The sequence below is a fragment of the Quercus lobata genome, chromosome 6, assembly GCF_001633185.2.
Source record: "Quercus lobata isolate SW786 chromosome 6, ValleyOak3.0 Primary Assembly, whole genome shotgun sequence".
Lineage (NCBI taxonomy): Eukaryota > Viridiplantae > Streptophyta > Magnoliopsida > Fagales > Fagaceae > Quercus > Quercus lobata.
The window spans coordinates 39,730,453-39,754,598 of record NC_044909.1 but is presented as its reverse complement, the minus strand read 5'-3'; positions in this window follow the sequence as shown (position 1 = coordinate 39,754,598).

Genomic DNA, 24,146 nt, shown 5'->3' with positions numbered 1-24,146 from the left:
GGGAGCACCGGTTGCGGCTGAATGCCTCCAAATGTTCATTCGGGGTCGGGTCTGGGAAATTCCTAGGGTATATGGTCACCCACAGGGGAATAGAAGTAAGTCCCGATCAAATCAAAGCTATTAACAGCCTACAGGCTCCTCAGAACCCGAAGGAAGTACAGAAGCTCACTGGTATGATTGCGGCATTGAACCGGTTCATATCGAGATCGGCGGATCGATGTCGGCCTTTCTACCTCCTGATAAACAAGTGGAAAGAGTTTACATGGTCGGAGGACTGCGTTCAGGCTTTCCAGCGACTTAAAGACTACCTGTCCCGACCACCCATCATGTCCAGCCCTGAGGCGGATGAGGTGCTGTTTGCCTACATCGCCGTAGCTCCCCACGCTGTAAGCCTGGTACTGATACGGGATGATAATGGGGTGCAGCGACCGGTGTACTATGTGAGCAAATCACTACATGAGGCCGAGGTGCGATACCTACCTTTAGAAAAGGCAATTCTGGCAATAGTGCATGCAACCCGAAAACTTCCTCATTACTTTCAGGCGCACACGGTCATCGTTCTGACTCAGCTTCCCCTCCGAGCAGTGCTTCGAAGCGCTGACTATACAGGAAGGATCGCCATGTGGAGTGCGCTCTTGGGAGCCTTTGATATAAAATATATGCCCAGATCCTCCATCAAAGGGCAGGTCCTCGCAGACTTGGTAGCGGAGTTTGCTGAGCCCTCCATAGAAACAATAACCGAGAAGAGGGACATGGATGGGAAGTCGGTTGGTGCGATTTCAACAGGGAGGAACACGCATTGGAAGGTCTACGTAGATGGCGCAGCCAACCAGAGAGGGTCAGGAGTTGGGATAGTTTTAATATCCCCGGACGGTGCTGCCATTGAAAAATCATTAAGGCTCGGATTCTCGGCTACGAACAATGAAGCCGAATACGAAGCCTTACTTCAAGGGATGACGATGGTTCAAAGGATGGGCGGAAAAATGATAGAAGCGTTCTCGGACTCCAGACTGGTAGTCGGACAGGTGATGGGTGAGCTGGAAGCCCGAGATACTAGGATGCAAGAGTATCTGGGACAAGTTAAGCGGCTGCAGACGAATTTTGAGTCCTTCAATCTGACACACATTTCCAGGAGTGGCAACACCCATGCGGACTCGCTGGCCACTCTCGCCACGTCCTCGGCACATAATCTGCCGCGAGTGATCCTGGTTGAAGATCTAGCCCAGGCAAGTCCCATCAGTAGAGGCCCTGCCAGAGTCCACCAGATCAGAAAGAGTCACAGCTGGATGGATCCCATAAAGAACTTCCTGCAAAACGACGTCTTGCCGGAAGAAAAGTTGGAAGCCGAGAAGATACGAAGGAATGCTCCTCGGTTTTGGCTGTCGGAGGACCACAAACTATATCGGCGTTCCTATTCTGGACCGTACCTACTCTGCGTACACCCAGAAGAATCCGAATCACTGCTTGAGGAGTTACACGAGGGGATTTGTGGAAGTCATACCGGGGGGAGATCGCTGGCACACAGGGCACTTACCCAGGGGTACTGGTGGTCGAACATGCAGAGAGAGGCCCAAGAATACGCTAAGAAATGCGATCAGTGCCAAAGATTCGCCCCGAATATCCACCAACCCGGAGGAGTTCTCAACCCCCTCTCGAGTCCATGGTCGTTCGCACAATGGGGCCTTGATCTAGTTGGACCCTTCCCCAAGGCCGCAGGGAACAAGCGATACATAATAGTCGGAACGGATTACTTCACTAAATGGGTGGAGGCTGAACCATTGGCCAACATTAGGGACGTGGACGCCCAGAAATTCATCTGGAAGAACATCATCACCCGCTTCGGGACCCCGCGAACACTCATTTCCGACAATGGTCTGCAGTTCGACAGTAAAAACTTTAGGGAGTATTGCCGCGAGTTTGGAATCATCAACCGATATTCCACCCCCGCCTACCCTCAGGAAAATGGGCAGGTCGAAGCCGTGAACAAGGTCATAGTGAACGGACTGAAAAAGAGGTTGGACGAGGCGAAGGGGAGATGGGTAGAAGAGCTCCCCCATGTCCTATGGACTTACCGGACGACGCCGTGACGATCGACCGATGAGACCCCCTTCTCGATGACTTACGGGGCTGAGGCCGTGCTCTCGATTGAGAATAACTTTCTCACGCTGAGGTCTAGATCGTTTACCCCAAGCGATAACGACGAGTTATTGGAACGGAGTCTGGACTTAGCCGAAGAAAGAAGGGAAAAAGCGATGATTCATGTGGCCTATTATCACCAGAAGCTGAGACAAGGGTATGATGCTAACGTCAAACCGCGGCCTCTGGGGCCAGGTGATCTCGTAATGAGGAAGATTCTTGGCAGCGCAAAGAACCCCTCTTGGGGCAAGTTGGGGCCCAATTGGGAAGGACCATACCGTGTCACATCCGTGGCCGGAATAGGCGCCTACTACCTAGAAGATTTAGATGAAAAAGCTGTACCTCGACCATGGAATGTAAATAACCTCAGAAGATATTATTATTAATGAGAATGGCTTAGCATACGTTTTTCTTTCATGATTATCAGCTGCTTGCTGGGCTACTGACAACCATTCATAGTTTTAAACAGAACCCAAGTCCTGCTTGGTCCTCGGACCACATACTTGGGGGAAATTATTACTAATATAAGTTTTAAACAGAACCTAGTCCTGCATGGCTCCACGGACCACAGACTAAGGGGAAATTAATACTTAAGGCAACCATTCATAGTTTTAAACAGAACCCAAGTCCTGCATGGCTCCTCGGACCACAGACTTGGGGGAAATTATTACTAATATAAGTTTTAAACAGAACCTAGTCCTGCATGGCTCCACGGACCACAGACTAAGGGGAAATTAATACTAAAGGCAACCATTCATAGTTTTAAACAGAACCCAAGTCCTGCTTGGTCCTCGGACCACATACTTGGGGGAAATTATTACTAATATAAGTTTTAAACAGAACCTAGTCCTGCATGGCTCCACGGACCACAGACTAAGGGGAAATTAATACTTAAGGCAACCATTCATAGTTTTAAACAGAACCCAAGTCCTGCATGGCTCCTCGGACCAAAGACTTGGGGGAAATTATTACTAAAATAAGTTTTAAACAGAACCTAGTCCTGCATGGCTCCACGGACCACAGACTAAGGGGAAATTAATACTTAAGGCAACCATTCATAGTTTTAAACAGAACCCAAGTCCTGCATGGCTCCTCGGACCACAGACTTGGGGGAAATTATTACTAATATAAGTTTTAAACAGAACCTAGTCCTGCATGGCTCCACGGACCACAGACTAAGGGGAAATTAATACTTAAGGCAACCATTCATAGTTTTAAACAGAACCCAAGTCCTGCATGGCTCCTCGGACCACAGACTTGGGGGAAATTATTACTAATATAAGTTTTAAACAGAACCTAGTCCTGCATGGCTCCACGGACCACAGACTAAGGGGAAATTAATACTTAAGGCAACCATTCATAGTTTTAAACAGAACCCAAGTCCTGCATGGCTCCTCGGACCACAGACTTGGGGGAAATTATTACTAATATAAGTTTTAAACAGAACCTAGTCCTGCATGGCTCCACGGACCACAGACTAAGGGGAAATTAATACTTAAGGCAACCATTCATAGTTTTAAACAGACTCCAGAACCAAGTCCTGCATTCATAGTTTTAAACAGAACCCAAGTCCTGCGGCTCCTCGGACCACAGACTTGGGGGAAATTATTACTAATATAAGTTTTAAACAGAACCTAGTCCTGCATGGCTCCACGGACCACAGACTAAGGGGAAATTAATACTTAAGACAACTATTCATAGCTTTAAACAGAACCTAAGTCCTGCATGGCTCCTCGGGCCACAGACTTGGGGGAAATTATTGCTTATGGTAGATTGGGAGATCACTACTTAAAGGAAACCATTTTAATAACGCGCGCGCAGTCTGGCACCATCGCAACCCTCAGATGCGCAGCCCAAAAACCCATTTTTATCTTGACCGTTTATCTGTATCTACATAATTGCAAATGTTCAAAGAAGAGCGCTACTGACGTGCATCCATAGTAAGCAAAACGAACATTTTATATTGATATTCCGAGTACATTAGAAGGAGAGGTCCTTACAAAAGAGCGGGAAAATTGGACGACTCTCGGTCAAAAAAGGAAAAAGTACAAAGATCAAAAGCCTAGAGGGCTAAGCCTCAGCAGGAGGATCTCCTTTCTGCTCAGGCTGAAGAGGCGGAACCTCGATGGTAGAGTCTACGACAGGATCATTCGCCATATCAGGCACAAGGACAGCATCAGGCGTCGCCAGATCCTGCTCAGAGGCAGCTTGGACACCATCAGGATGCGCTCGGATCTCCTTAGGATAGAAGATGCTCTCAGGCAGTCTCAGCGCCGAGTCAGCAAGAACTCCTGCGGCGTCGAGGGCACGAGACCATGAAATATCGCAATACTCCCGGCATACCTCGGGGATTTCCTCGGATAGCCTGGCCTCCGTCTCTTCGGCCCCGAGCTGGCGTGCGGCACTCTTCTCAGCCTCTGTGGCCTCTCGGATCAGTTGGGCCTCCTCTTTGGCCCGTCGCAGCTCATCCTCGACCCTTTGCAGAGTGGTCTTGAGATCCTGCACTGCCTGTTTCTCGGTGGCAAGGTTAATTTGGGTCGAGAACAGTTCCTTGCGCTGGTCCTCCGCCTGGGCCTCAGCACTTTTCAAACCAGCCTCTGCAGACTTGCGCCGGTTCTCCGACTCCTTGAGCTTGTCCATAAGTTCAGTGTAATCGTGCTGGAGGGACCCCAAGGTTTTCTCCACCTCCGCTCGCGCCTGGTTCTCGACCTCAGCCCGACTGCTGTTACCACGGCAAAATTCCTCAGCCACGAATACCTGCTGGGTGATCTACAAACGAAACAAGATTGCTGTAATCTAAGGTCAAATAAGTTAATGAAACAGTAAAAGGATTACTTACCATCGCGAGATCCCTTTTAAGGGATAGAAAGATCTCGGGCTGAGAGAACCGCCTATAGGCCTCCATATCCCGAGGAAGGAGTAGGGGCTGCTCTAAGGCCTCGGCCACGTAGCCTGCCCGGCCCCGATTGTACTCTCGGATCGAAGTATTGTAGGGGATGGCCACCCCATCCAGCTCCAATCTGGGGCCCCATACACGCGGGGTAGCACGTACATCCGCAAGAGTCTCCTCGTCTCGACTCTCCGAGGAGTTGCCCCTTCTGCTCCTTGGCACGCGAGTGGTTTTTTGCTGCTTGGTCGGCTGGGCAACCACCTCGCCCTCCTCAGGAGTGTCGGCCGTCCTTTTCTTCTTTAAGTCCGGATTAACCTTAAGGCCAAGGTCTGAGGTATCCGTAGGGGCCACAGGAGGGAGGGTCTTGCCCTGTGGTGGAGTTGGCGCCTTCAAGGACTGTCCTTTCGACAACCGGCCTTTCCCTCGGGAGGCCATCAGCTCCTTTAAAGTTTTTCCTTTTTCTGCCATGGGCTCTATCTCCTCGTCCGAAGTATCGTCCGAGCAGATAACGATGGAAGGAACACCAACTGCAGAATGTCGGTCCCGCTCTCCTTCGGTATCAGAAAATTCCACCAGGGGGTCTGTTGAACTTCCTCCTCAAAATGAAACTCGTCTATCTCTGCCTCAAGGGAAAGACGAGATGATTCAGCTTCCTCTTCAACCTGAGCGGCAGCACCAGGCTCGTTCGGCGGAGGTAGCTGCTCTGCCAAGTAGGGATCTCTAACACCGGGCAACACAACTGGTGGCAGATCGTGTTCAGCTAGGAACCCGTCCCTGGACACGTCAATCCTAGCCAACCTCGGACTACCAGCCCTTATAGCGTGACCGATAGCCTGGAAAGAGCTGCTCAGGGGTTGATAGCCCAAAACCAGATGGGCAGCACGCAACTGCCCGTCCTCGGAAACGTAGATCTCCGACCTAAGAAGGTAGTTCAGCGCTGGCACGTTCACAAAGTTTAGCCGAGGGGCGACGTGAATTTTATCTGAAAACAATCAAGGAAAAGAGGATTAGTCCACGAAATCTTCCAATTATAAAGAAAGCAAAAGGTGTAACCCCTCAATGCTAAATCCTATCCCAAAAGGGACCAATCCTAGAGACGCCGCACCTGGGTTTCCTGCCCGAGTTGGACAATGAATACCGTCGAACCACTCCCCAGAAGCAATAAGGAAGTCATTCTTCACTGTCTTATTGGATATTGGGAGACAAGAGATCAACCTAACGTCCTCATTCCGGGATTTAAGATAATACCCCTCATCCCCGAGGCGATGACATTCGTACAGATAAGCCACATCGTGCCAAGTAAGGCCTAGATTCATCCGCTCGTTTAAGACGTCTACACAGCCTAGTATCTTAAACATATTCGGGGTACACTGGTACGGCGTCAACCTATGGTTGAACAAGTACTCCCTTGTAATCCTACGCATGAGAAGTGTCATCCCTCCCTCTATAAAGGCAATCATGGGGATAACGACTTCTCCCGTACGCCTATCTGTCAATATTCCTTCAAGAGGACAGTACCGCAACCCAACCCCCGGGGGAATGTGATATTTAGCCCTAAAAGCCTCCATAGCGGCGGGGGTGTTAACTAATTTCTCAAATCTACCCATCTGGACTGAACCGGGGAACAAAAGTAAAGACTCAGAAAAAAAAAGTAGAGTCCGAGGAGGAAATTGAAACAGCAAGATGAACGAAATGTACTGGTACCTTCACAAAACGTTCAAATGAGGCGCCTGGGAATCCCTCATGGACGAAACGCTTCACAAAAACGGCTACGATGGCGTAACGGTCGCAAGTGTTCGTGTATCTCTGGGGTTTCGATGGAGTTCTCTGGAAGCCTCAAAGGTTTGTGAAATGCAGATAAAGAAGAAACTGAACCCCTATGACGTCTTATATAGCCAAGAAGAGAGAGAAAAGATCGCTCCTGCCTAAAGATACGGAAAAAACGATAGCCGTTCGATCTACGCCACACCGTTGGATGAGGGAACATAACGCCTCCAGAAGTTAATGTCCGCGCCTCGTAAATTGCAGCGCGTCAGAAGTAACGGTCCGCACGCGCGCCACGCGCTCTCCTTATTTCCACCCTCTCCCAAATATCAAAACCCCGTCTTTTCCTCCTCGGAGGGAGATAGAAACCGGAGTTTTGAGGGGCTAATGTGGGGCCCGGCCCAATATGATGGGCCATTCCAAATTCAGGCCCGTCCGAGGAGCGTCCTGTCCGAAGAGAAACCACGTATGAAGCATTACTCAATCCCAATAAACGCCAAGGAAACCTGTCCGAGGAGTAACTCTTCCTCGGACCTCACGAAGCCCATACGAGGAGCTCTCCCCAGCCACTTCAGTTCATCCTCCCAACATATAAAATGAATAAAATTCAAAATATCCCATGGAGAGCTACCACCACATTAATTGCGCCCCAACCACCCTCTTGGCCGCATTAATGAGGAAATGACCCCTGAACAGTACCGCCTTGGCCTCTGCAACTCACATGGGGAGAGATGAAGGCGTCTGATGGGACAGCCACTCAAGTAGGTGCTTAGATAGTCAACAAGTGTAGGGTTGAGATGAGAGAAGGGAACTATATAATGTAGTGGAGTCCTTTAGAGAAGGGGACGAAAATTTCTGTATAAGGAACTAAAGAAATAAACTTATACGCGAGAGATCCATTTTCATGTCTTTATTTTCTGCAACCATATTGCCCATGCATCAGACTGAATAGACACGCTGAGGCCAAGTTCTTTGACCTATCCTCTACAAATATTTATTGTGGGTTGCGCTTTGGGCCAGGACCTGATCAATCGAATTTGGGCCAGGAAAATCGTGCAACTACATATAATATAATCAATATTCATAGTTATGTTGAATATCATTATAATTATTTCTAGTGTTATTTTTTTTTTGTGTTATTTCATTATATTCCAACTCTTTTTGATGAATTTTTTTTTATTGATTTGAGAGATTTTTTTTTTTTTAAATTGCCAGTATCAAAATTATCAAGAGATACTATTTGAGATTCAATTAAATTTTTTATTCTTCATATATTTTAAGTTTTTCATATCCAAACTGATTTTTTTTAATAGATATTCAAAATTAAAAAAAAATATTTACAATATAATAAAACTATATACAATATAAAATTATAATATGATACAAATAAAATAAATTTTAAAGATTAGAATAATGGAATCTTACTTCCAAATTATTTATGTATTGAGAGGTTAAGTTGAAGTCTCAAGATATTAGTAGAAATTGGCCATTATTGATGATTTAGCATATTCACATAAATATTTATTTAAATAACTTAAGTTTTCTATTGGAATGAATTCTAATGACACACAATTTTAATAGTCTTATTAAGGATAGGGAAGAGAGCATACAATCTGCCTATACTTTTTTTTCCATGATGAAACTAATTATCATATGTTTAAAAAAGTGAGATCTTCTCCACACTTCCAATTTTTTTATCATCCCCATGATTCTACCCACCCAACCAAGAGCCATATCCAGCTTCTTTTAGAGATTTGCTACCGTTGGAACTTAGAATAATCGATATGCGTAGTCAAATTTTTAAGTGTATTTTTTATCTCAACAAATAGAAAAAGGAGAAGAATATATTTCTGAAAAGTTTGATGTCAAATTAGCAACAGTGAGTAATAGAAGAGGGAGAAGGGGTTGACCCTTGAAAGACAAAGATCCCCCCCACTTACTCCAGAATTATTGAAAGTGATTAAGACATGGTATCAAACCCAAATTTAGTTTAGTGAAAAAGTCCTAGGCTTTTTTCAGTTGATGGGTTCTAATTCACATCTTTTGCCTTGCCTAGAATTCCTCACTAATAAGTACTAATAATTAACTAATTATTGGATTAACAAACTCTTATTGCTCCCCAAACCCTTTTTTTATCGGATTTTGTTAACAATATCTTAAAAGTATTAATTAAGAAAATACTTTTAGAAACTTTTTAAAGACAAAAAAAGAGAGTAATTTTAGTACCACATAAATTTTACAATTTTTGTCACAATTGTCTTATGTGACAAATTATAATTGACTATAAGTCACTTTCACATAAATCTATCACTCATAATCTATCACGTAGATAGTATGACCAAAATTATGATATTTTATGTGATTTTAGAATTTTTTTAAAAAAAGTAAATTTTTTTTACAATTTATTTATATTTCTCGTAAAAGATGTGCTTAAAATATTTTATTAAGAAATTCTTTACCGGACCATTTTTTTCTGCAACTTATTCTTAGATTTTTACTGCTTTGGGGTCCTCTAGTTCTAGAGCTCCCACAAATGACAAATCCACCAGCTTAAGGGATGTGTTTTCCTATTAAAAGAATAGTAAACCCAAGTTCCTAAAGCGCGTGGCTTCAATTTAAATAATTAAACCCTAGAGAATTTGGTCAGGAATTGAAGCACGCACCATTACTGAGACTATGGAAAGAATGCAAAGACAATAATTAGGGACATAGGAATCTCAAGCTTACATTGCTTAAGAGACATTTGGCATATAATCCGATACTGGGGACCGGCATACAGGCCCTACAAACAGAGGGACCAATGCCATCCATACACCCTCTCCTCTCATTCACAGTAGAATCTGTATGAATTTTATAATATCCCGTCCGTCTTCGTATAACGATGAATACAACGATTGGCTATATATATAAGATTACGATACAGCACTACAAAACAAATTTTCAATATATTATTAGAGACAGTGCCATGCTTGAACTTTCTAGGTCATTTTTGGTTTTATCTTGAATAAGATATTAATTTTCTTACAAATAAATTCGATTTAGTTAGATCATTTAGAGGCTGTTTGGCTTGAGAAAAAAGTTGGTGTTTTATTTTAGGAAAAAACTTAAGTACAGTATTTTAGGTGTTGTTTTTTAGGTTATTTTTTTAAGATTTAGCCATATGACTACTTCATTAAAAAATACACTTTCATCTTATGAGAAAAAATCTATATAGCAGAATTTTAAAAGAGGAACCTAAGGAACAACACCTAAGTACTGTACCTAAATCTGCTATTTATTTTATATTCATTTCATTTTTTTGTGAGAGCCATCATTACAAAGTTGGTTTAGTTTGAAGATTTGTACTCAGTTTTCATTTTCAATATTCTAAAATTTTGATTTGAATACAAAAAAATAAATATACACTTTCAATGTTTTCATTTTTAGTGAAAATGAGTAGAGTGAGATTCTCGATAATTTCTTGAAAACAACTAGAACCCACCAACTGTTAAGTCCCTTTAAGTTAGACTAGCACAATAATTGAAGTGACCTGTGTAAACGAATAAAAAAATGTTTTTTTTTTCCTAAAATAGGGAACAATAGCCAAATCGGAGGGGTGTATTTTATACTCAAATTATGTCTTCAAAACAGATTCCCAAACAAACCCAAATGTGAAAATTGGTCTTTTTTTCTTTCTATATTTAGATTCTTAAAATGAATACAGAAAAGTGAAAATGAAAAGTGAATACACCAATTTTTAGAATTAAACCTCAGTTTACTTTCCTTGCTTTCAAGCATTTGAGAAGAGTAGGCATCATTCAAGTTGTTTAAACCTAATTATAATTAAAGGAGTGTACTTTTTGTAATCTAGTTTTTTTTTTTTTTTTTTTTTTTTTTTAATTTTTTTATATAATTTTTTTTTTTATTAATTTGGCAATTGGGAAGAAGAATTTGAACCCAAAAACGTATCTGTTACGGAGAAATATCATTTGAGCTACAAAACTCTTACACCTAGTACTTTATTTTCTCGCTTTTGATAAATATGATATAATTTCAACTTATGACATCCATTTTATGATGATTACTTTTTATAATCAGTTCAATACACTAATTAATTTTTTTTTTATTTTTTTATTTTTTAAAGTGGCATTGGAATTCTAAATTTCTTATTTCATAACAAGAAATTTTAGTAATTGAGCTAACTAAAACCCGATAATACTTTATTTTCAAATAAGAGAAATGTGATTTTTGGTCTTTTTGTACCCTCAAAACTTGAATGAACACATAGAATAGCCTCCGATGTTGAGTAATATATTGTGGCAAGATGAAAACACAAATAAGAATATCTATATGTATCTTTAACACACTATCTCGTATATATTCACTTGATTTGAGTTTTTGTAATTAATAGCTGGGTTTACTGTAATCATCAGGTGGTATCTCTGTCAAACAGAAGTGGTTGATACTTGATATAAGGCTCAATATAGAAGGTAGATAGAGTTAAAAAAAAAAATTATATAAAAGTTAAATGCAACTATCTAGCCTAAATTATATGGGGGTATTTGCTAGATGGACCATAAACTTCAAAATTTTTTTTTTTTTGAGAGTTTTTAACCAATGATACCAGCTTTTAATGAGTGTTTTTTATCATCAGACTAAGATACTAATTAGTTTTTGATGTAGACAAGGATATCGAATCCTAAATCTCTTATTCAACGATAAAAAACTTATTTTTAGAATATTTGTGATACCTATCTACTATTCAAATCATAGTCTAAGTTAGTAACGTATATCCTAAATACGCTTATAGTATGGGTGTACGTTCCTAATACTCTCATAGTTTCTAATGTTTACAAAATTTATGGTGGATAGTTGAATATTAAATTGTTGATTTTTACACTAACTTAAACATTGGGATGGATATTGCAAAATAAAATAAAAAAGATGTCCAGAGTCCTAGTAAGCAAATTCAGACCAAAATTCTAAAGAGAGAGAGAATGTAAGGAGTATATCTCATGGAATTGAACCTTTAGATATTTTATTTCTTTACCACCGCACACCTTTGGTGCAATGGTCACTCCACAAGTATAAGTGCTTGTGGAGTGTGGGGGGCAAGGGTCAGGGTTCAAGTCCCCAAGAGGGAGTTTCACATACATATACACTTAGATTAGGTTAGAGTAGAATTTCTATCTTGTATAAAAAAATATATATATATATTTTTTTTCTTTTTAAAAATATGATAGAATTTTAATTTATTGTGTCTGTTCTATGATAATTTCTTTTTATCATTATTCCAAGACACTAACCTTTTCCTCTATCACAAAAGTTATCACCATTTCTTTTTTAAATATGAACCTTTATACACTATACATAATATATATATATATATATTGTTAGAAATACTGAATGATTGTATTGTATTTCTCAAATGAAAGAATATACATGAATGCCATTATATAGGAGGCATATAAGTGCAGTACAAGTAAGAGTGTAGTACAAGAATGTGTGCTATACAAGTAATCTAGTTGTGCCTAAGGCCCACAACACTATACACGTTAACAGCCCACCTCAAACTCAAGGTAGATGTGAGACCAACTTGAGGTTGTCAACCAAAGTACGAATGCATCCCTTAGGATGTGACTTGGTGAAGATATCTACAAGTTGATCTTTAGAGGAGACTGAGATCAGCTTGAGAGCACCATGGACAAAATGATAACGGATAAAATGACAATCGATCTCGATGTGTTTAGTCTGTTTACGGAAGACATTATTGTGAGTAATATGAATGACACTCTGGTTGTCATAATAAAGAGGAGTAGTAGAGGATGTAGACACACCTAAGTCTTTGAGAAGCCATCGTAGCCAAAAAAGCTCAGATGTGGTATTAGCAAAGGCACGATATTTTGTTTCAGTACTGGAGCGGGCCACATGAGTTTGTTTCTTACTTCGCCAAGAAATCAAAGAAGAACTAAGAAGAAAGCAATAACCAGTGGTGGACCTGCGATCAGTGGGATCTCCTACCCAATCAGTATCAAAGAATGCACGGAAAATAAGAGGAGATTGAGTAGAGTAGAAGAGACCATGGAATAGAGTGCCTTTTAGGTATCGAAGAATGCGCAAAACAGCAGCATTGTGAGTCAATCGTGGAGCAGACAAATGCTGGCTCACCTGGTGAACAGCATAGGAAATGTCTGGATGAGTGACAGTGAGATAAATTAGGCTGCCAATCAAGCGTCTGTAAAGAGAGGGATTAGACAATGGTTTCCCCCCCTGAGGGAGTCAGATGCGCATTAAGCTCAATTGGAGTGTCAACAATCTTGCTATCAGTGAGTCTAACTCGAGACAAGAGTTCAGAAGCATACTTCGCTTGAGTAATATAAAGTCCATCTGTAGAATGAGTAATTTCAAGACCCAAGAAGTAGCTGAGATGTCCAAGATCTTTCATCTCAAACTACTGACTGAGAAAATCCTTGAGTTCTTGAATGTCACTGAGGTCATCACCAATTATGATCATATCATCCACATACAGGAGAAGTAAAATAGTGCATTTATCAGTGCGACGAAGAAATAAGGCAGAATCATAATGACTGGCCATGTAACCCAAGCGAGAGATGGTAGAGTTGAATTTGGCAAATCAAGCTCGTGGAGCTTATTTAAGGCCATAAAGTGCACATCGAAGGTGACAAACCTTGTCTGAGTCAACAAAGAGACTAAGAGGAGGTTGTATATAAATTTCTTCACTTAAATCCTCATTAAGGAATGCATTTTTGACATCCATCTAAAAAATATCTCACTTACTAGCAGCAGCAACAGTTAAGAGGGCACGAACAGATGAGATACGAGCAACCGGACTCATCGGAGTAAAGGTCTCTTCATAATCAATCTCATACTTCTATGTAAAACCTTTTGCAACAATACGAGCTTTGTAGTGCTCAATGGACCCATCAGAGCGAGTCTTAATCTTGTAGATCCACTTACAACCAACCACAGATTTTCCGGGGGGGAGTGTCACCAAATCCCAAGTATAGTTTTTAGATAATGCATCAAGTTCTTCTTTCATTGCAATTTGCTATAAAGGGTCAGTGAAAGTCTCACGATAGTTGTGAGGCTCGTCTAGTGTAGCAAGGGCAGTGTAACAATGATAGTCAAGTAAATGTGCAGGAATAGATTTTACTCGAGTTGAGTGACGAGGTGGAATGTTTTGTGCAAGATCTTTAGGCGGAGCAAGAGCAGGAGACCCAAGTTCAGGATTGGGGTTGGGTAGCTCATCTTCAACCTATTCATCTTCCACCTGTTCATTAAAGGGTGAACTAGGAAAGGGATCAGTGATATCTGGTGGTTGGACAAAGAAGTCTATAGGAGAATCAGGAGCAACTACAGGAGGATCTGGAGCAGCTACAGAAGGAATATGTTCCTCATCTGGAAAAAGATCTAAAACAGAGGAGGAAGATAGGGAGGCACGGAAGTGAGAAAGCTCGACAAAGAAGCGATGTTCCCAAAAGACAACATTGCGAGAAATATGAAGATGATGAGAGACAGGATCATAACATTGATACCCCTTTTGAGTTTTGCCATAGCCAATAAAATAACAAAGTCTTGACCGAGGCTCAAGTTTGTTATGCTCATGTGGCTGAAGAAGAACAAAACAAGCAGAACCGAAAGAGCAAAGGTGGTGATAGTCTGGAGGTGACCCAAAAAGGCGCTCATACGGAATTTGATTTTGGATAACAGGACTTGGAATGCGATTAATAGTATGAACAGCATGAAGAGCAGCTTCGCCCCAAAAGGGAGTAGGAACTTTGGCAGAGAGAAGGAGAGTACGAACAATGTCAAGAATATGACGAAGTTTTCGTTCGACTCTACCATTTTGCTGAGATGTACTTGGACAAGTTAGTTGATGAACAATGCCATAGGAATGCAAAACAGCTTGAAAAGCATATTGAGTGTATTCAAGAGTATTATCAGATCGAAAATTTTTGATGCATTTGGAAAACTGAGTTTCAACCATTTTTGCAAAATTAGAATATACTTGCAATAATTTAGAACGAAGTTTCATATTAAAAATTCACCTATAGCGAGAGTAATCATCAACAAAGACAACAAAATATCGAGACCCACCAATACTAGAGACAGAGGAAGGCCCCCAAACATTAGAATGAATGAGGTCAAAGATATCAGTGGATATTGATTCACTAGTATTGAAAGGCAAAGCTGGTTGTTTTCCTAACTGGCACGAAACACAATCAAAATTTTTGTAGACACTGAACCTAACAAACCTCTAGAAACCAATTGTTGTACCCGAGAGGAAGATGCGTGACCAAGTCGAGCATGCCAAAGTGCAAGGGAAGGAATTGAAGAAACTGTAGCAGCTGCAGCAACAGAAACATGAGCAACAAGTGGAAGACGAAGGTTGTCCATGGGAAACATATGCCCAACTCTAAGAACGGTCCCAAACTCCTGTCCCGTCTTCGGATCCTACACAATACACCTAGAATAATCAAATATAATGCGATAATCCAACTCAGCTAATTGTTCCACAGAAAATAAATTGTAAGAAAGGTCAGAAACATTAAAGATCCCAAGAACCAAAAGGTTGGAGGTTGAAATAGAACCTATATTATGACCAGATATTGTGGAACCATTTGCTATGCGAATATTAAGAGGGTGTGGTGCAGGTTTGAGTTCATAAAATAAGGACGAGTGAGGTGTTATGTGATTGCGACAAGCGGAATCCATAAGCCAAAATGAAGGAGACATACCAGATAAAGTTGAGAGAGAAGATGAATAAGATGCATTACCAACCATAGGAATAACATTGGCGATGATGTTTTTAAGGTCATCTGTGGACATGGTGAAAGTGCGTTCTGAAGACTTATACTGTGTGGAGATGGGAGCCATTGGTTGGACACTCTCAGTATTAGCAACAGTAGCAACAGAAATTGAAACAACTAATTTGTTGCGATGATAGCAAGTCTCAATATTGTGGCCAAAATGTTTGCAAAAACGTTTGCTGGATTGTTGACAATTATTGCAACAAGAAGAAGACCTGTTCTTATTCTTCATTTAGAAGCAAAATATGCAAAATGGACTGCAAAAATGAAATCTACGCGAAAAACTGGGTAAGGAGCACCTGGACTGCAAAAAGTCAACTATGCTAAAAAGTCAACGGTCAAACCAGGTCAAAGTCAACAAATGACGTCAACAGGCTGATTGGGCGATGACGTCAGCAGCAACCTGGACGATGACGTCAGCTAGGGCTGACGTGGCAGAGTGACGTCATTGATGACGTCAGCAAAAGTAAGACGGCGGCACGTGAGGCGCGTAGACAACGTGCAGAATACTTCAGCTGCGTGTGAGAGCACGTGGTAAGTCCGATGAGGCCGATTCTTTTCCGATGATGTAGATCGGAGAAGGACGATTCAGATGACGGCAGAGGTGAGATGATCGGAGTAATACTGAAGGCGCGTAAAGCGAGTGTTACAAATTTTCGAATCTTTGACCGGCGTGTGGAAGGTCAGACGATGATGATTCCAACGGTGTTGTGTAGATAGGTTGAAAATCTACACGGTGATATATCTTATGTCCTAATCGGAGGTCCTTTGTGGAAGATCTGACAAAGGCAGTTATCTTTTGTGGTGGTGATCGAGCTTCTTGCTGTGAGGATTCAACCTTGAGCACCTCTGACGGTGGTGGAGCAATTAGGAGAGGGCACGGAAAAGGTTTACTAACCAAAGAAGTCGAGGCAGCGAAAAACACCAATAAAGACAAGACTGCAAGACACAAGAAAGTTAGAGCAATGGCTCTGATACCATGTTAGAAATATTGAATGATTGTAATGTATTTCTTAAATGAAAAAATATACATGAGTGCCTTTATATATGAGGCATATAAGTGCAGTACAAAAATGTGTGTTATACAAGTAATCTAATTGTGCCTAAGGCCCACAACACTATACACATTAACATATATATATATATATATATATTTTAAATAATTTTTTGAGGTAATAGATTATAATTAATGTGACATCATCCTCCCAATAAACACTTGAGTTCAAGTCTCACCAACAAGTGAGGTGAATAAGCCCAAACCTAAGGTTTAAAACACTCTTATGTCTAGCGCATGTGTGGAGAAATTCACGCAACACTGATATACCATCCTTTCTCTTTCAATGTTTTTTTTTAGTACCAAAAAAATTATAAGTTATAATTTACCTGCTCAACAGTTAAGAAAAAAATATGTTGTGTCATTTGATTTCATTGATACGTATATGTCGCATAATATGTGAATGGTTTGGATGATCAGAACCGTGGACGCTATCCTTGTATTGTATGGGGCTTTCGATGCATGGGTCTGCCTTCCATCACTGTGTCTAGCACATCGATCATGGCATCCATCCGTGATGGATAGCCATCATAATATTCAACACACGATCATTTTTAATTGACTATTCTGATTCAGATGGGGCCCGCATGATTGATGACATGGCCAGGCTTTCGAATTTGTTCTTATCCTCATTAGATGTGTCCCATTGTCCCATGCTTTCCATTTCAGTACCTTTTGTCTTATCCTACCTCCGCTGACGAACATAAAACACAGACATAGTAGAAGTCTGTGACCGAGTCCCTTGCTCATTTTTGCTCGCCAAAAACTCGGACAAGGGCCTCCTAGTTTTATTGCTAGTGCTGTGGCCTATGAGCTATGATGTATCCAATACAGTTTGATTGAAAAGCTAAGTCATTCCTATCAAGGAAAAAAAAAACCCAAAACTGTTCTTAGCTAATGCATGTAACTCTAACTAAATTAAATTGTATAGTTATATTAGTAGTTGAATTTAATTGCCATTTAAAAATATATATTTTGTATTGTATTAATCAATATAATCACATGATTGAATTTAAGTGGAGAATATATATTACAACTCTCTCGTGGACTTTTTGTCATTTTCTATGGTGCCGTTGGCTTAGATAGGTTGTGTCTCTCCTATTAGTGGCGATCAAGCTGTCCTCGATCATAAGCTCTTGGAGCCCTACGTGCCCCGGGATGGGGCGGGGGGGTGTATTGATCCGTATTATGTTACTAGACTAGATCTAAGCTCCTTGTGCTCTATTTTGTTGGATCTTTAAGGTTAGAGCTCTTGCACCGGGAGGGTTCCTCCTCTTGGTTACCACGCCCAAGTTTTCATAACAGGGGTGGGCTATCTCTATTGGATTTGGTGTTTCCCTTGTGTGTCTAGAGGTAGTTTCTTGAGTATCATAAGATATTTGTTTCTTAGTTTGTATTGATGCTCTCATCTGTTTGTTTGAACAAATTTGGTTTGAAGATTAAAATTGTACCTAAAATTTACCTATCAAATTTGTATTTATGTTCATAGAAAAAGTTATACATCTGTGGCATGTTACTTATAATGGTAGCTCTATAATCATCATTATTAAGGGAGGTTAAATACACATCAACTTAGAGGCATACCCCTTAAGTCCCATAGAAAAGTCTGTAATACAAAATCAGGGCAATAACAAAATTCTACTAATCTGTCTATTCGAGATATTCATATCAAATTGCGTATTTTTGTAACTTTTTTTTTTTTTTTTTGAGAATCAGCATTTTTGTTAACTTAAATAATATTTAACTAGTGTTTTATGTAATAATTTTTTTAAAATAAAATCTATCCTTTTTACTTTTTAATATATATATATATATATTTTTTTTTTTTTTTGGGGGAAAAATGCTAAAGATATAACAAATTTGACAACAAAAAACTTACATACGATGTAGTAACAAATGTGATCAGCGACACTTCAAGAAGATAATAAACAAATATTTGAATAAATGATGCTAGATATATTATGAACTTTACAAAATAAGCCTTACAAAGATGAATCACCAATCACAAAAAATAAATTCAAAAAAGCATTTAATTTTTTTTTTTTTTGAGAATCAAAAAAGCATTTAATTAGTTGTTGAAGTTCACAAATCATATTAATTATCACATTCATTTATAAAAGTTATAAAGTAAATGTAAGGACGCGATTCGTGACGGACCGTAACAGTGTCGGGTTCGCACGTGAAAAGGCCCCTAACAATATCATTTGTAGAGCGTGGGTTTGAAAAGCTAGGCCTTGTTCGATAGGCGGTGGGTTTTTCGCGGTGTTCGTATGAACTTAAGCTTTCCTACACCCCTGGAGTCTTTCTCCTGGAGGTGGGCTGGGAGGCTCTGGTTTCTGGCCATTTTTCCCAACCCCCCAATCGGTGCACCTTCCTTTTTATTATATAGTCCGTCTTGGCTGATCCTGACCCTCCACTTGTAGGTCAGGCAGGAGCTTATTCCTGTGTCCATCCCATCAACTGTCCCGTCTAACTTTCTATTAGTTGCATGGATCGACGTTTGCACCGCCCAAACGTCTTTTCTCATTAACCAACTCTGGGTATTGGCAGGTACATTTACTGAAGGGGGTGGGACGCACTTTCCTTGGTCCGAGTTCACACCCTGCTTCCCTATGGGCCCCATTCCGTTCACATCCCTTTGAGGGGGCTGTTTGGGGATTGCCTACACCAAGGTGTTGGTCTTCCTGTTGAAGCTATGGAATGCCGAGGACAGGGTAAGTTCTCAGCCGTTCCCCTTGCTACCTCGGCCACTGAGCATTTGTCTTCGGCAAGGTACCTCCTCGGCACGGGCCCTGGGCCCAGATAGAGTTTGGGCTGGACTGCAGAGCTCTCGGACCCACAGTAAAATTTATAGTATTTTTAGCATTTTCCTATATGAATTAGGACTTGTAATTAGTGGGTTCCAGTTAACTAAACTGGTAAAATTTCTGATGGTTGAATAAGAAATTTGGGGTTTAATCCTCGTCTACATAAAAAATTGATTGGTGTCTTGGTTTGATAATAAAGAGTTATCATCATAGGCTGAAACTCTCTCTAAAAAAAAAAAGGATTTGTAATTAGTGACACATTTTTAAGATCTATGTATTTAAAATTGTTTTATTTTTGTCGTTACTCAATTCTTTGGACTTCTTAAGAGTAAAAGGAAAATGTAAAACAAAATTTATTTTTTCTATATCTCCAAACAATATTTTTTCTTTAAAAAAAATCAAAATTACTCCAAAATTTGGGTTCCTTTTCTCGGCCTAGGCAATGGCCTAAGTGGCCTAGGGCCGGCCCTGATATTCTCTTATATTCCAGAAGGTTGGCACGTTTGTTTAGCCTCAAAATAAACGTGCAGAGGTACCAGTACTCTCCAATCTCCATAGGAAGGAAGGTTAGCATAGTTCCATGCAAATTCAAAACAAATGTAGACAAAGCAGGAGGAAATCAACTAGTGTACGTAAGTGATAAATTTTAACACGGTGATGATAGCTAGAGTCTATTTCGAACATCACATCCCTGTATATATCCTACTTGTCATGTCGTTTAAAGGCCCTGAAAAATTAACAACCTAGCTATGATCATGACTCTGCTAGTGTGCTTTTAGATTCAGTAATGTTATCATCTGTATTTCACTCGATGTGGAGGAAAATGTTTATGTTACTTGTTTTGAAAAGTATTAGGGTTTACTCTCTAATCACCCGTGCTAGAACTTTTCGAATTCCTAACCTCCTTGAACTTTTGGAAGGCTAATCTCCCATCCTAATTAATAGAGTGATAATGACATAATGTCGATGATCCATCGAGTCCCCCAAGGAAAATATCAGGTTTATTTGTCAAGGGTGTCATAGATTTTGACAAATATATAGTGTTAATATATCTCTAATATACAGTAATGAGGTATGCATAGTTTAGATAGGGATAATGCTGGAAATGGCTTAATCAATGTTAATCTACTCACCGTTGATCAGAACTTGGCTTGCGAACCTGTCACTTTGTTTTGTTGGTAAAGTTTTAGTTCTCATCCTATTGTCTAGCTGCAACATAAGCGATTGGACCGACGTCTAAGGAAAAGTAAGATAGTTACATAATCCAATTTGAATAATGTTATTCTTATTAATGAAGTGGGAACAAGACAACAAAAAAGAGTTGTTTTGTCTGTGATTGTTTTTCGGAAAAAAACATCCAACTTTTTGAAAATGTTGTAAATTGTAATAAAAATGAAATGACCTTGCCTTCGATTAAAGAAGAAAAAGAAAAGGAAGAGGCAAAAGAAGTGACGTTGTGATGGTTGTAATGACCTGTGAATTGTGATATAAGATAATATAACTTGCACTATGTAACCGACACTTTAAAGTTTATGTTCCGGAATTGTCATTAGTGCTTTTATTCTCTCACTGTTCATGCTCTTAAAATATGTCCATCAATTAACTTTTCCCTTTATAAATATTGTATAAAAGAGTGAATGTAATTAAAATGAGTTTTTAGAGAATATCTTCTCTTGCCATTAATATAGATGGAAGTAATTGCCAATTCAATCTTATCTTGCACTGTGGCACTACTCATCTAATTTGATGGGCATACTTCGACAGCGAAAACAAAATGCAGGGACTTGTTAGTCATGAATCACGATGCATAAGGATTGCTCAGGAAAAAAGAAGAAGAAGTATATATATATATATATATATATATATAGTAGAAAAAAGAATAAGTAGTTTGATACTTTTTCATGTGTGCATTTTTTAAATAAGATATGAACAATCAATTTTTAGAAAATTTGATACTTTTTCATTGAAATTTATATTTCAACTAATCAAAAGTTTTTTGTGAGAAAATTTTAATTAGTTTTAAATAGATTAGAAATAGGATCTAAATAAAATGAGTTAGGAAGTAGTTTTGTATGGACATAAAATAGTTTTAAATAGGTTGGAAGTATTACACATTTAAAGTTTACATAGAGGTATAATAAATTTTTAATATGAGTCTTTTAAGTTTTTTAAGTTAAATTTTTTTTTTTAGAATACTAAGTATTTTAACACACACACAACCAAAGAGAGAGAGGAGAATGTTTTAAAGAAACTGAAAGTGGTGTATATCTAAAAGGGCATAACTCTTGGATACACAAACAAGTTTTAAACTTCTTTAACTCACACTCATTTTCTACTATAGCACATTGACAATTATTTGTAAACTTAAGTTTAATTCATGAATCTACATGTAAAGACATTTGACACAAATTGAATTCCATTTAAAATATAGAGACACTTGGCATCAAATTAATGAGAAATTAAAAGGGAAACTTGACACAAAATTAAAATTCATTTAGAATCTAATTAATTTGGATCCTTACTTTAATTTAACACTAGTGTGTAACTCCGTGCATATGCACGAGTACAATTAAAAACAATCACAATTATATGGTTCAAATTATACTTTATTTTGAGAAGAAGTTCAAATTATACATGGTATTAACTTACACATTTTTTTAAACCATATATTTCTAAAATATGTAATGGTTTGTCATTATTTATACATACATATGTACATATATATTTATATAATTTAGAATTTAATTAGATTTAAACTCTTCGGTTGTTGCAGCCAATAATTTATTTACCACAAAAATTTTAAAAATTAGATAAATACATAGCGCAAAATGAGACTCCAATTGAAATCCAATTTAGAATTTAATTGGATTTGGACTATTCGATTTTTACACTCAATAATTCACTTAGTATAAAAATTAAAAATTAAATGAAACATGTGGCACAAAATTAAGAATTCAATTAAAATCTAATTACATTTTCTCTAAGATTTGACTTTTAATATATATATATATATATATATAGTAGTAGGTACCACTTTCTCAACCCCTCAAAGAAAGGTGTTTAATATGAAAAACAAAATAATAATTTAACATTTTAGTTAATAGTGCAAACTTCTACTTTGAGATACTCCAAAAGTATTGCCTTTGCTAGCTAATTAAAATCCTGAACAAAACTAATTAAAATTTATAAATAAATAAAGTTTCAAATTAGAAATACAATTTAAGGAGAGAGAGAACCGCTGACACCAAAGTTCTTTGTTTAGACGGTGCCCTCTCATGTGAGTTTTCTATTAGTTTATTAACGGATGACAAACCGAAGTCTTGATTTGGCAGTTGTATAATGGTTATAGAATAAATTGGCTCAAAATAAAAATTTAAAGAATGTCTTAGCTGCCATCTTAAAGTTTAGGAAGTACCAAAACCTTTTCCATCGAGATTTAAAAATGCCTTTGATGACATTTTTGTTTTTAGTAGCTTATTTGTTTGAACGTGTGATGAAAATTGATTTAAAACAAACTTATTTGTTTGAAACTATTTTTTTTTTCCTCGTCTTTTAAGTAAATAACTAAACTACCAAAATATAAGCTAGTTAAAGATACAATAAGAAACGTCGGTAAAGGAAATGTTAACATTTTTAACTTAAAAAAAATACATTAATTATTAGGGATGGGAAATTTAAATCTTGAATATTTTTGTGAGAACATTGTTAACTTATTAAGCACAACTTCTTATAAACTCTATTTTTATTTTTATTATAAATACAATTCATTCACATTTCATTTGTTGAAACGAATTTTATATCAATTTAATTTATTAAAAATATCTCAAATAAGCTACTACACATTACACAAAATATAAAAACTGTCTCAAACGCAAAGAAATATACAGTAACGCAGTAAAATAAAAGGTGGATATATTTTTCTTTTTCTTTTTTCCATTTAATAAAGGAATAGTCAGTTTTTTTTTTTTTTTCGCTGAAGAATATATACCAATGTCAGTACTCTAGTGTAGCCAAAGTCGTAGCTCACTTTTGGGTCAAATATGTTTTGTCCACGTGTCTTGATGCATGAGTACAGGAGTACTGGTGTTGAAAATGATTATGAGCGGTCATTTCAATCAACAATCTGATTGAAGACTTGATAAGTGAAGAGGGATGGGTCCTGAGCAAGGGCACGTCTCTGAATAAGGATTGAGGAATAGACATGGCCGAGCCAGGGCCGCACCCTAGTGTCGGACTCTTGCCTTGCAAACTTACAAAAATACAAATGTGAGAAATGACAGCTCCTCAGACGTTTCAAATTAGGGTCAAATCCAGTCGGCACACTTAAAAAAGCTAACGCGTTCTGGTGAGTCCAAATCTTCTGTACCATTTTTTGTATATAACTCTATGTTCTATCAATCCTTACTTATTAAGTGTATGATTGTTTTTCATTTTAAACTTCAGTAATTCTATAAGGAAAGTAAAATGAATACATGACAAATAGTGATTGGTAAAACATAAAATAGTACACAAAAAATGATACAGAAGATTTGAACTCATTCTGGGTCTCAAAATAATTTTAACGCTAAGGGTGCGTTTGTTTTCAGCAGCTGCGTTTGTGTTTGTTTTCAGCGCGGTTTTTTTGCTGGTCTATGGAAATCGGTCATGTGCTAAAAACATATGTACAATAATTTTTAACAATAAAA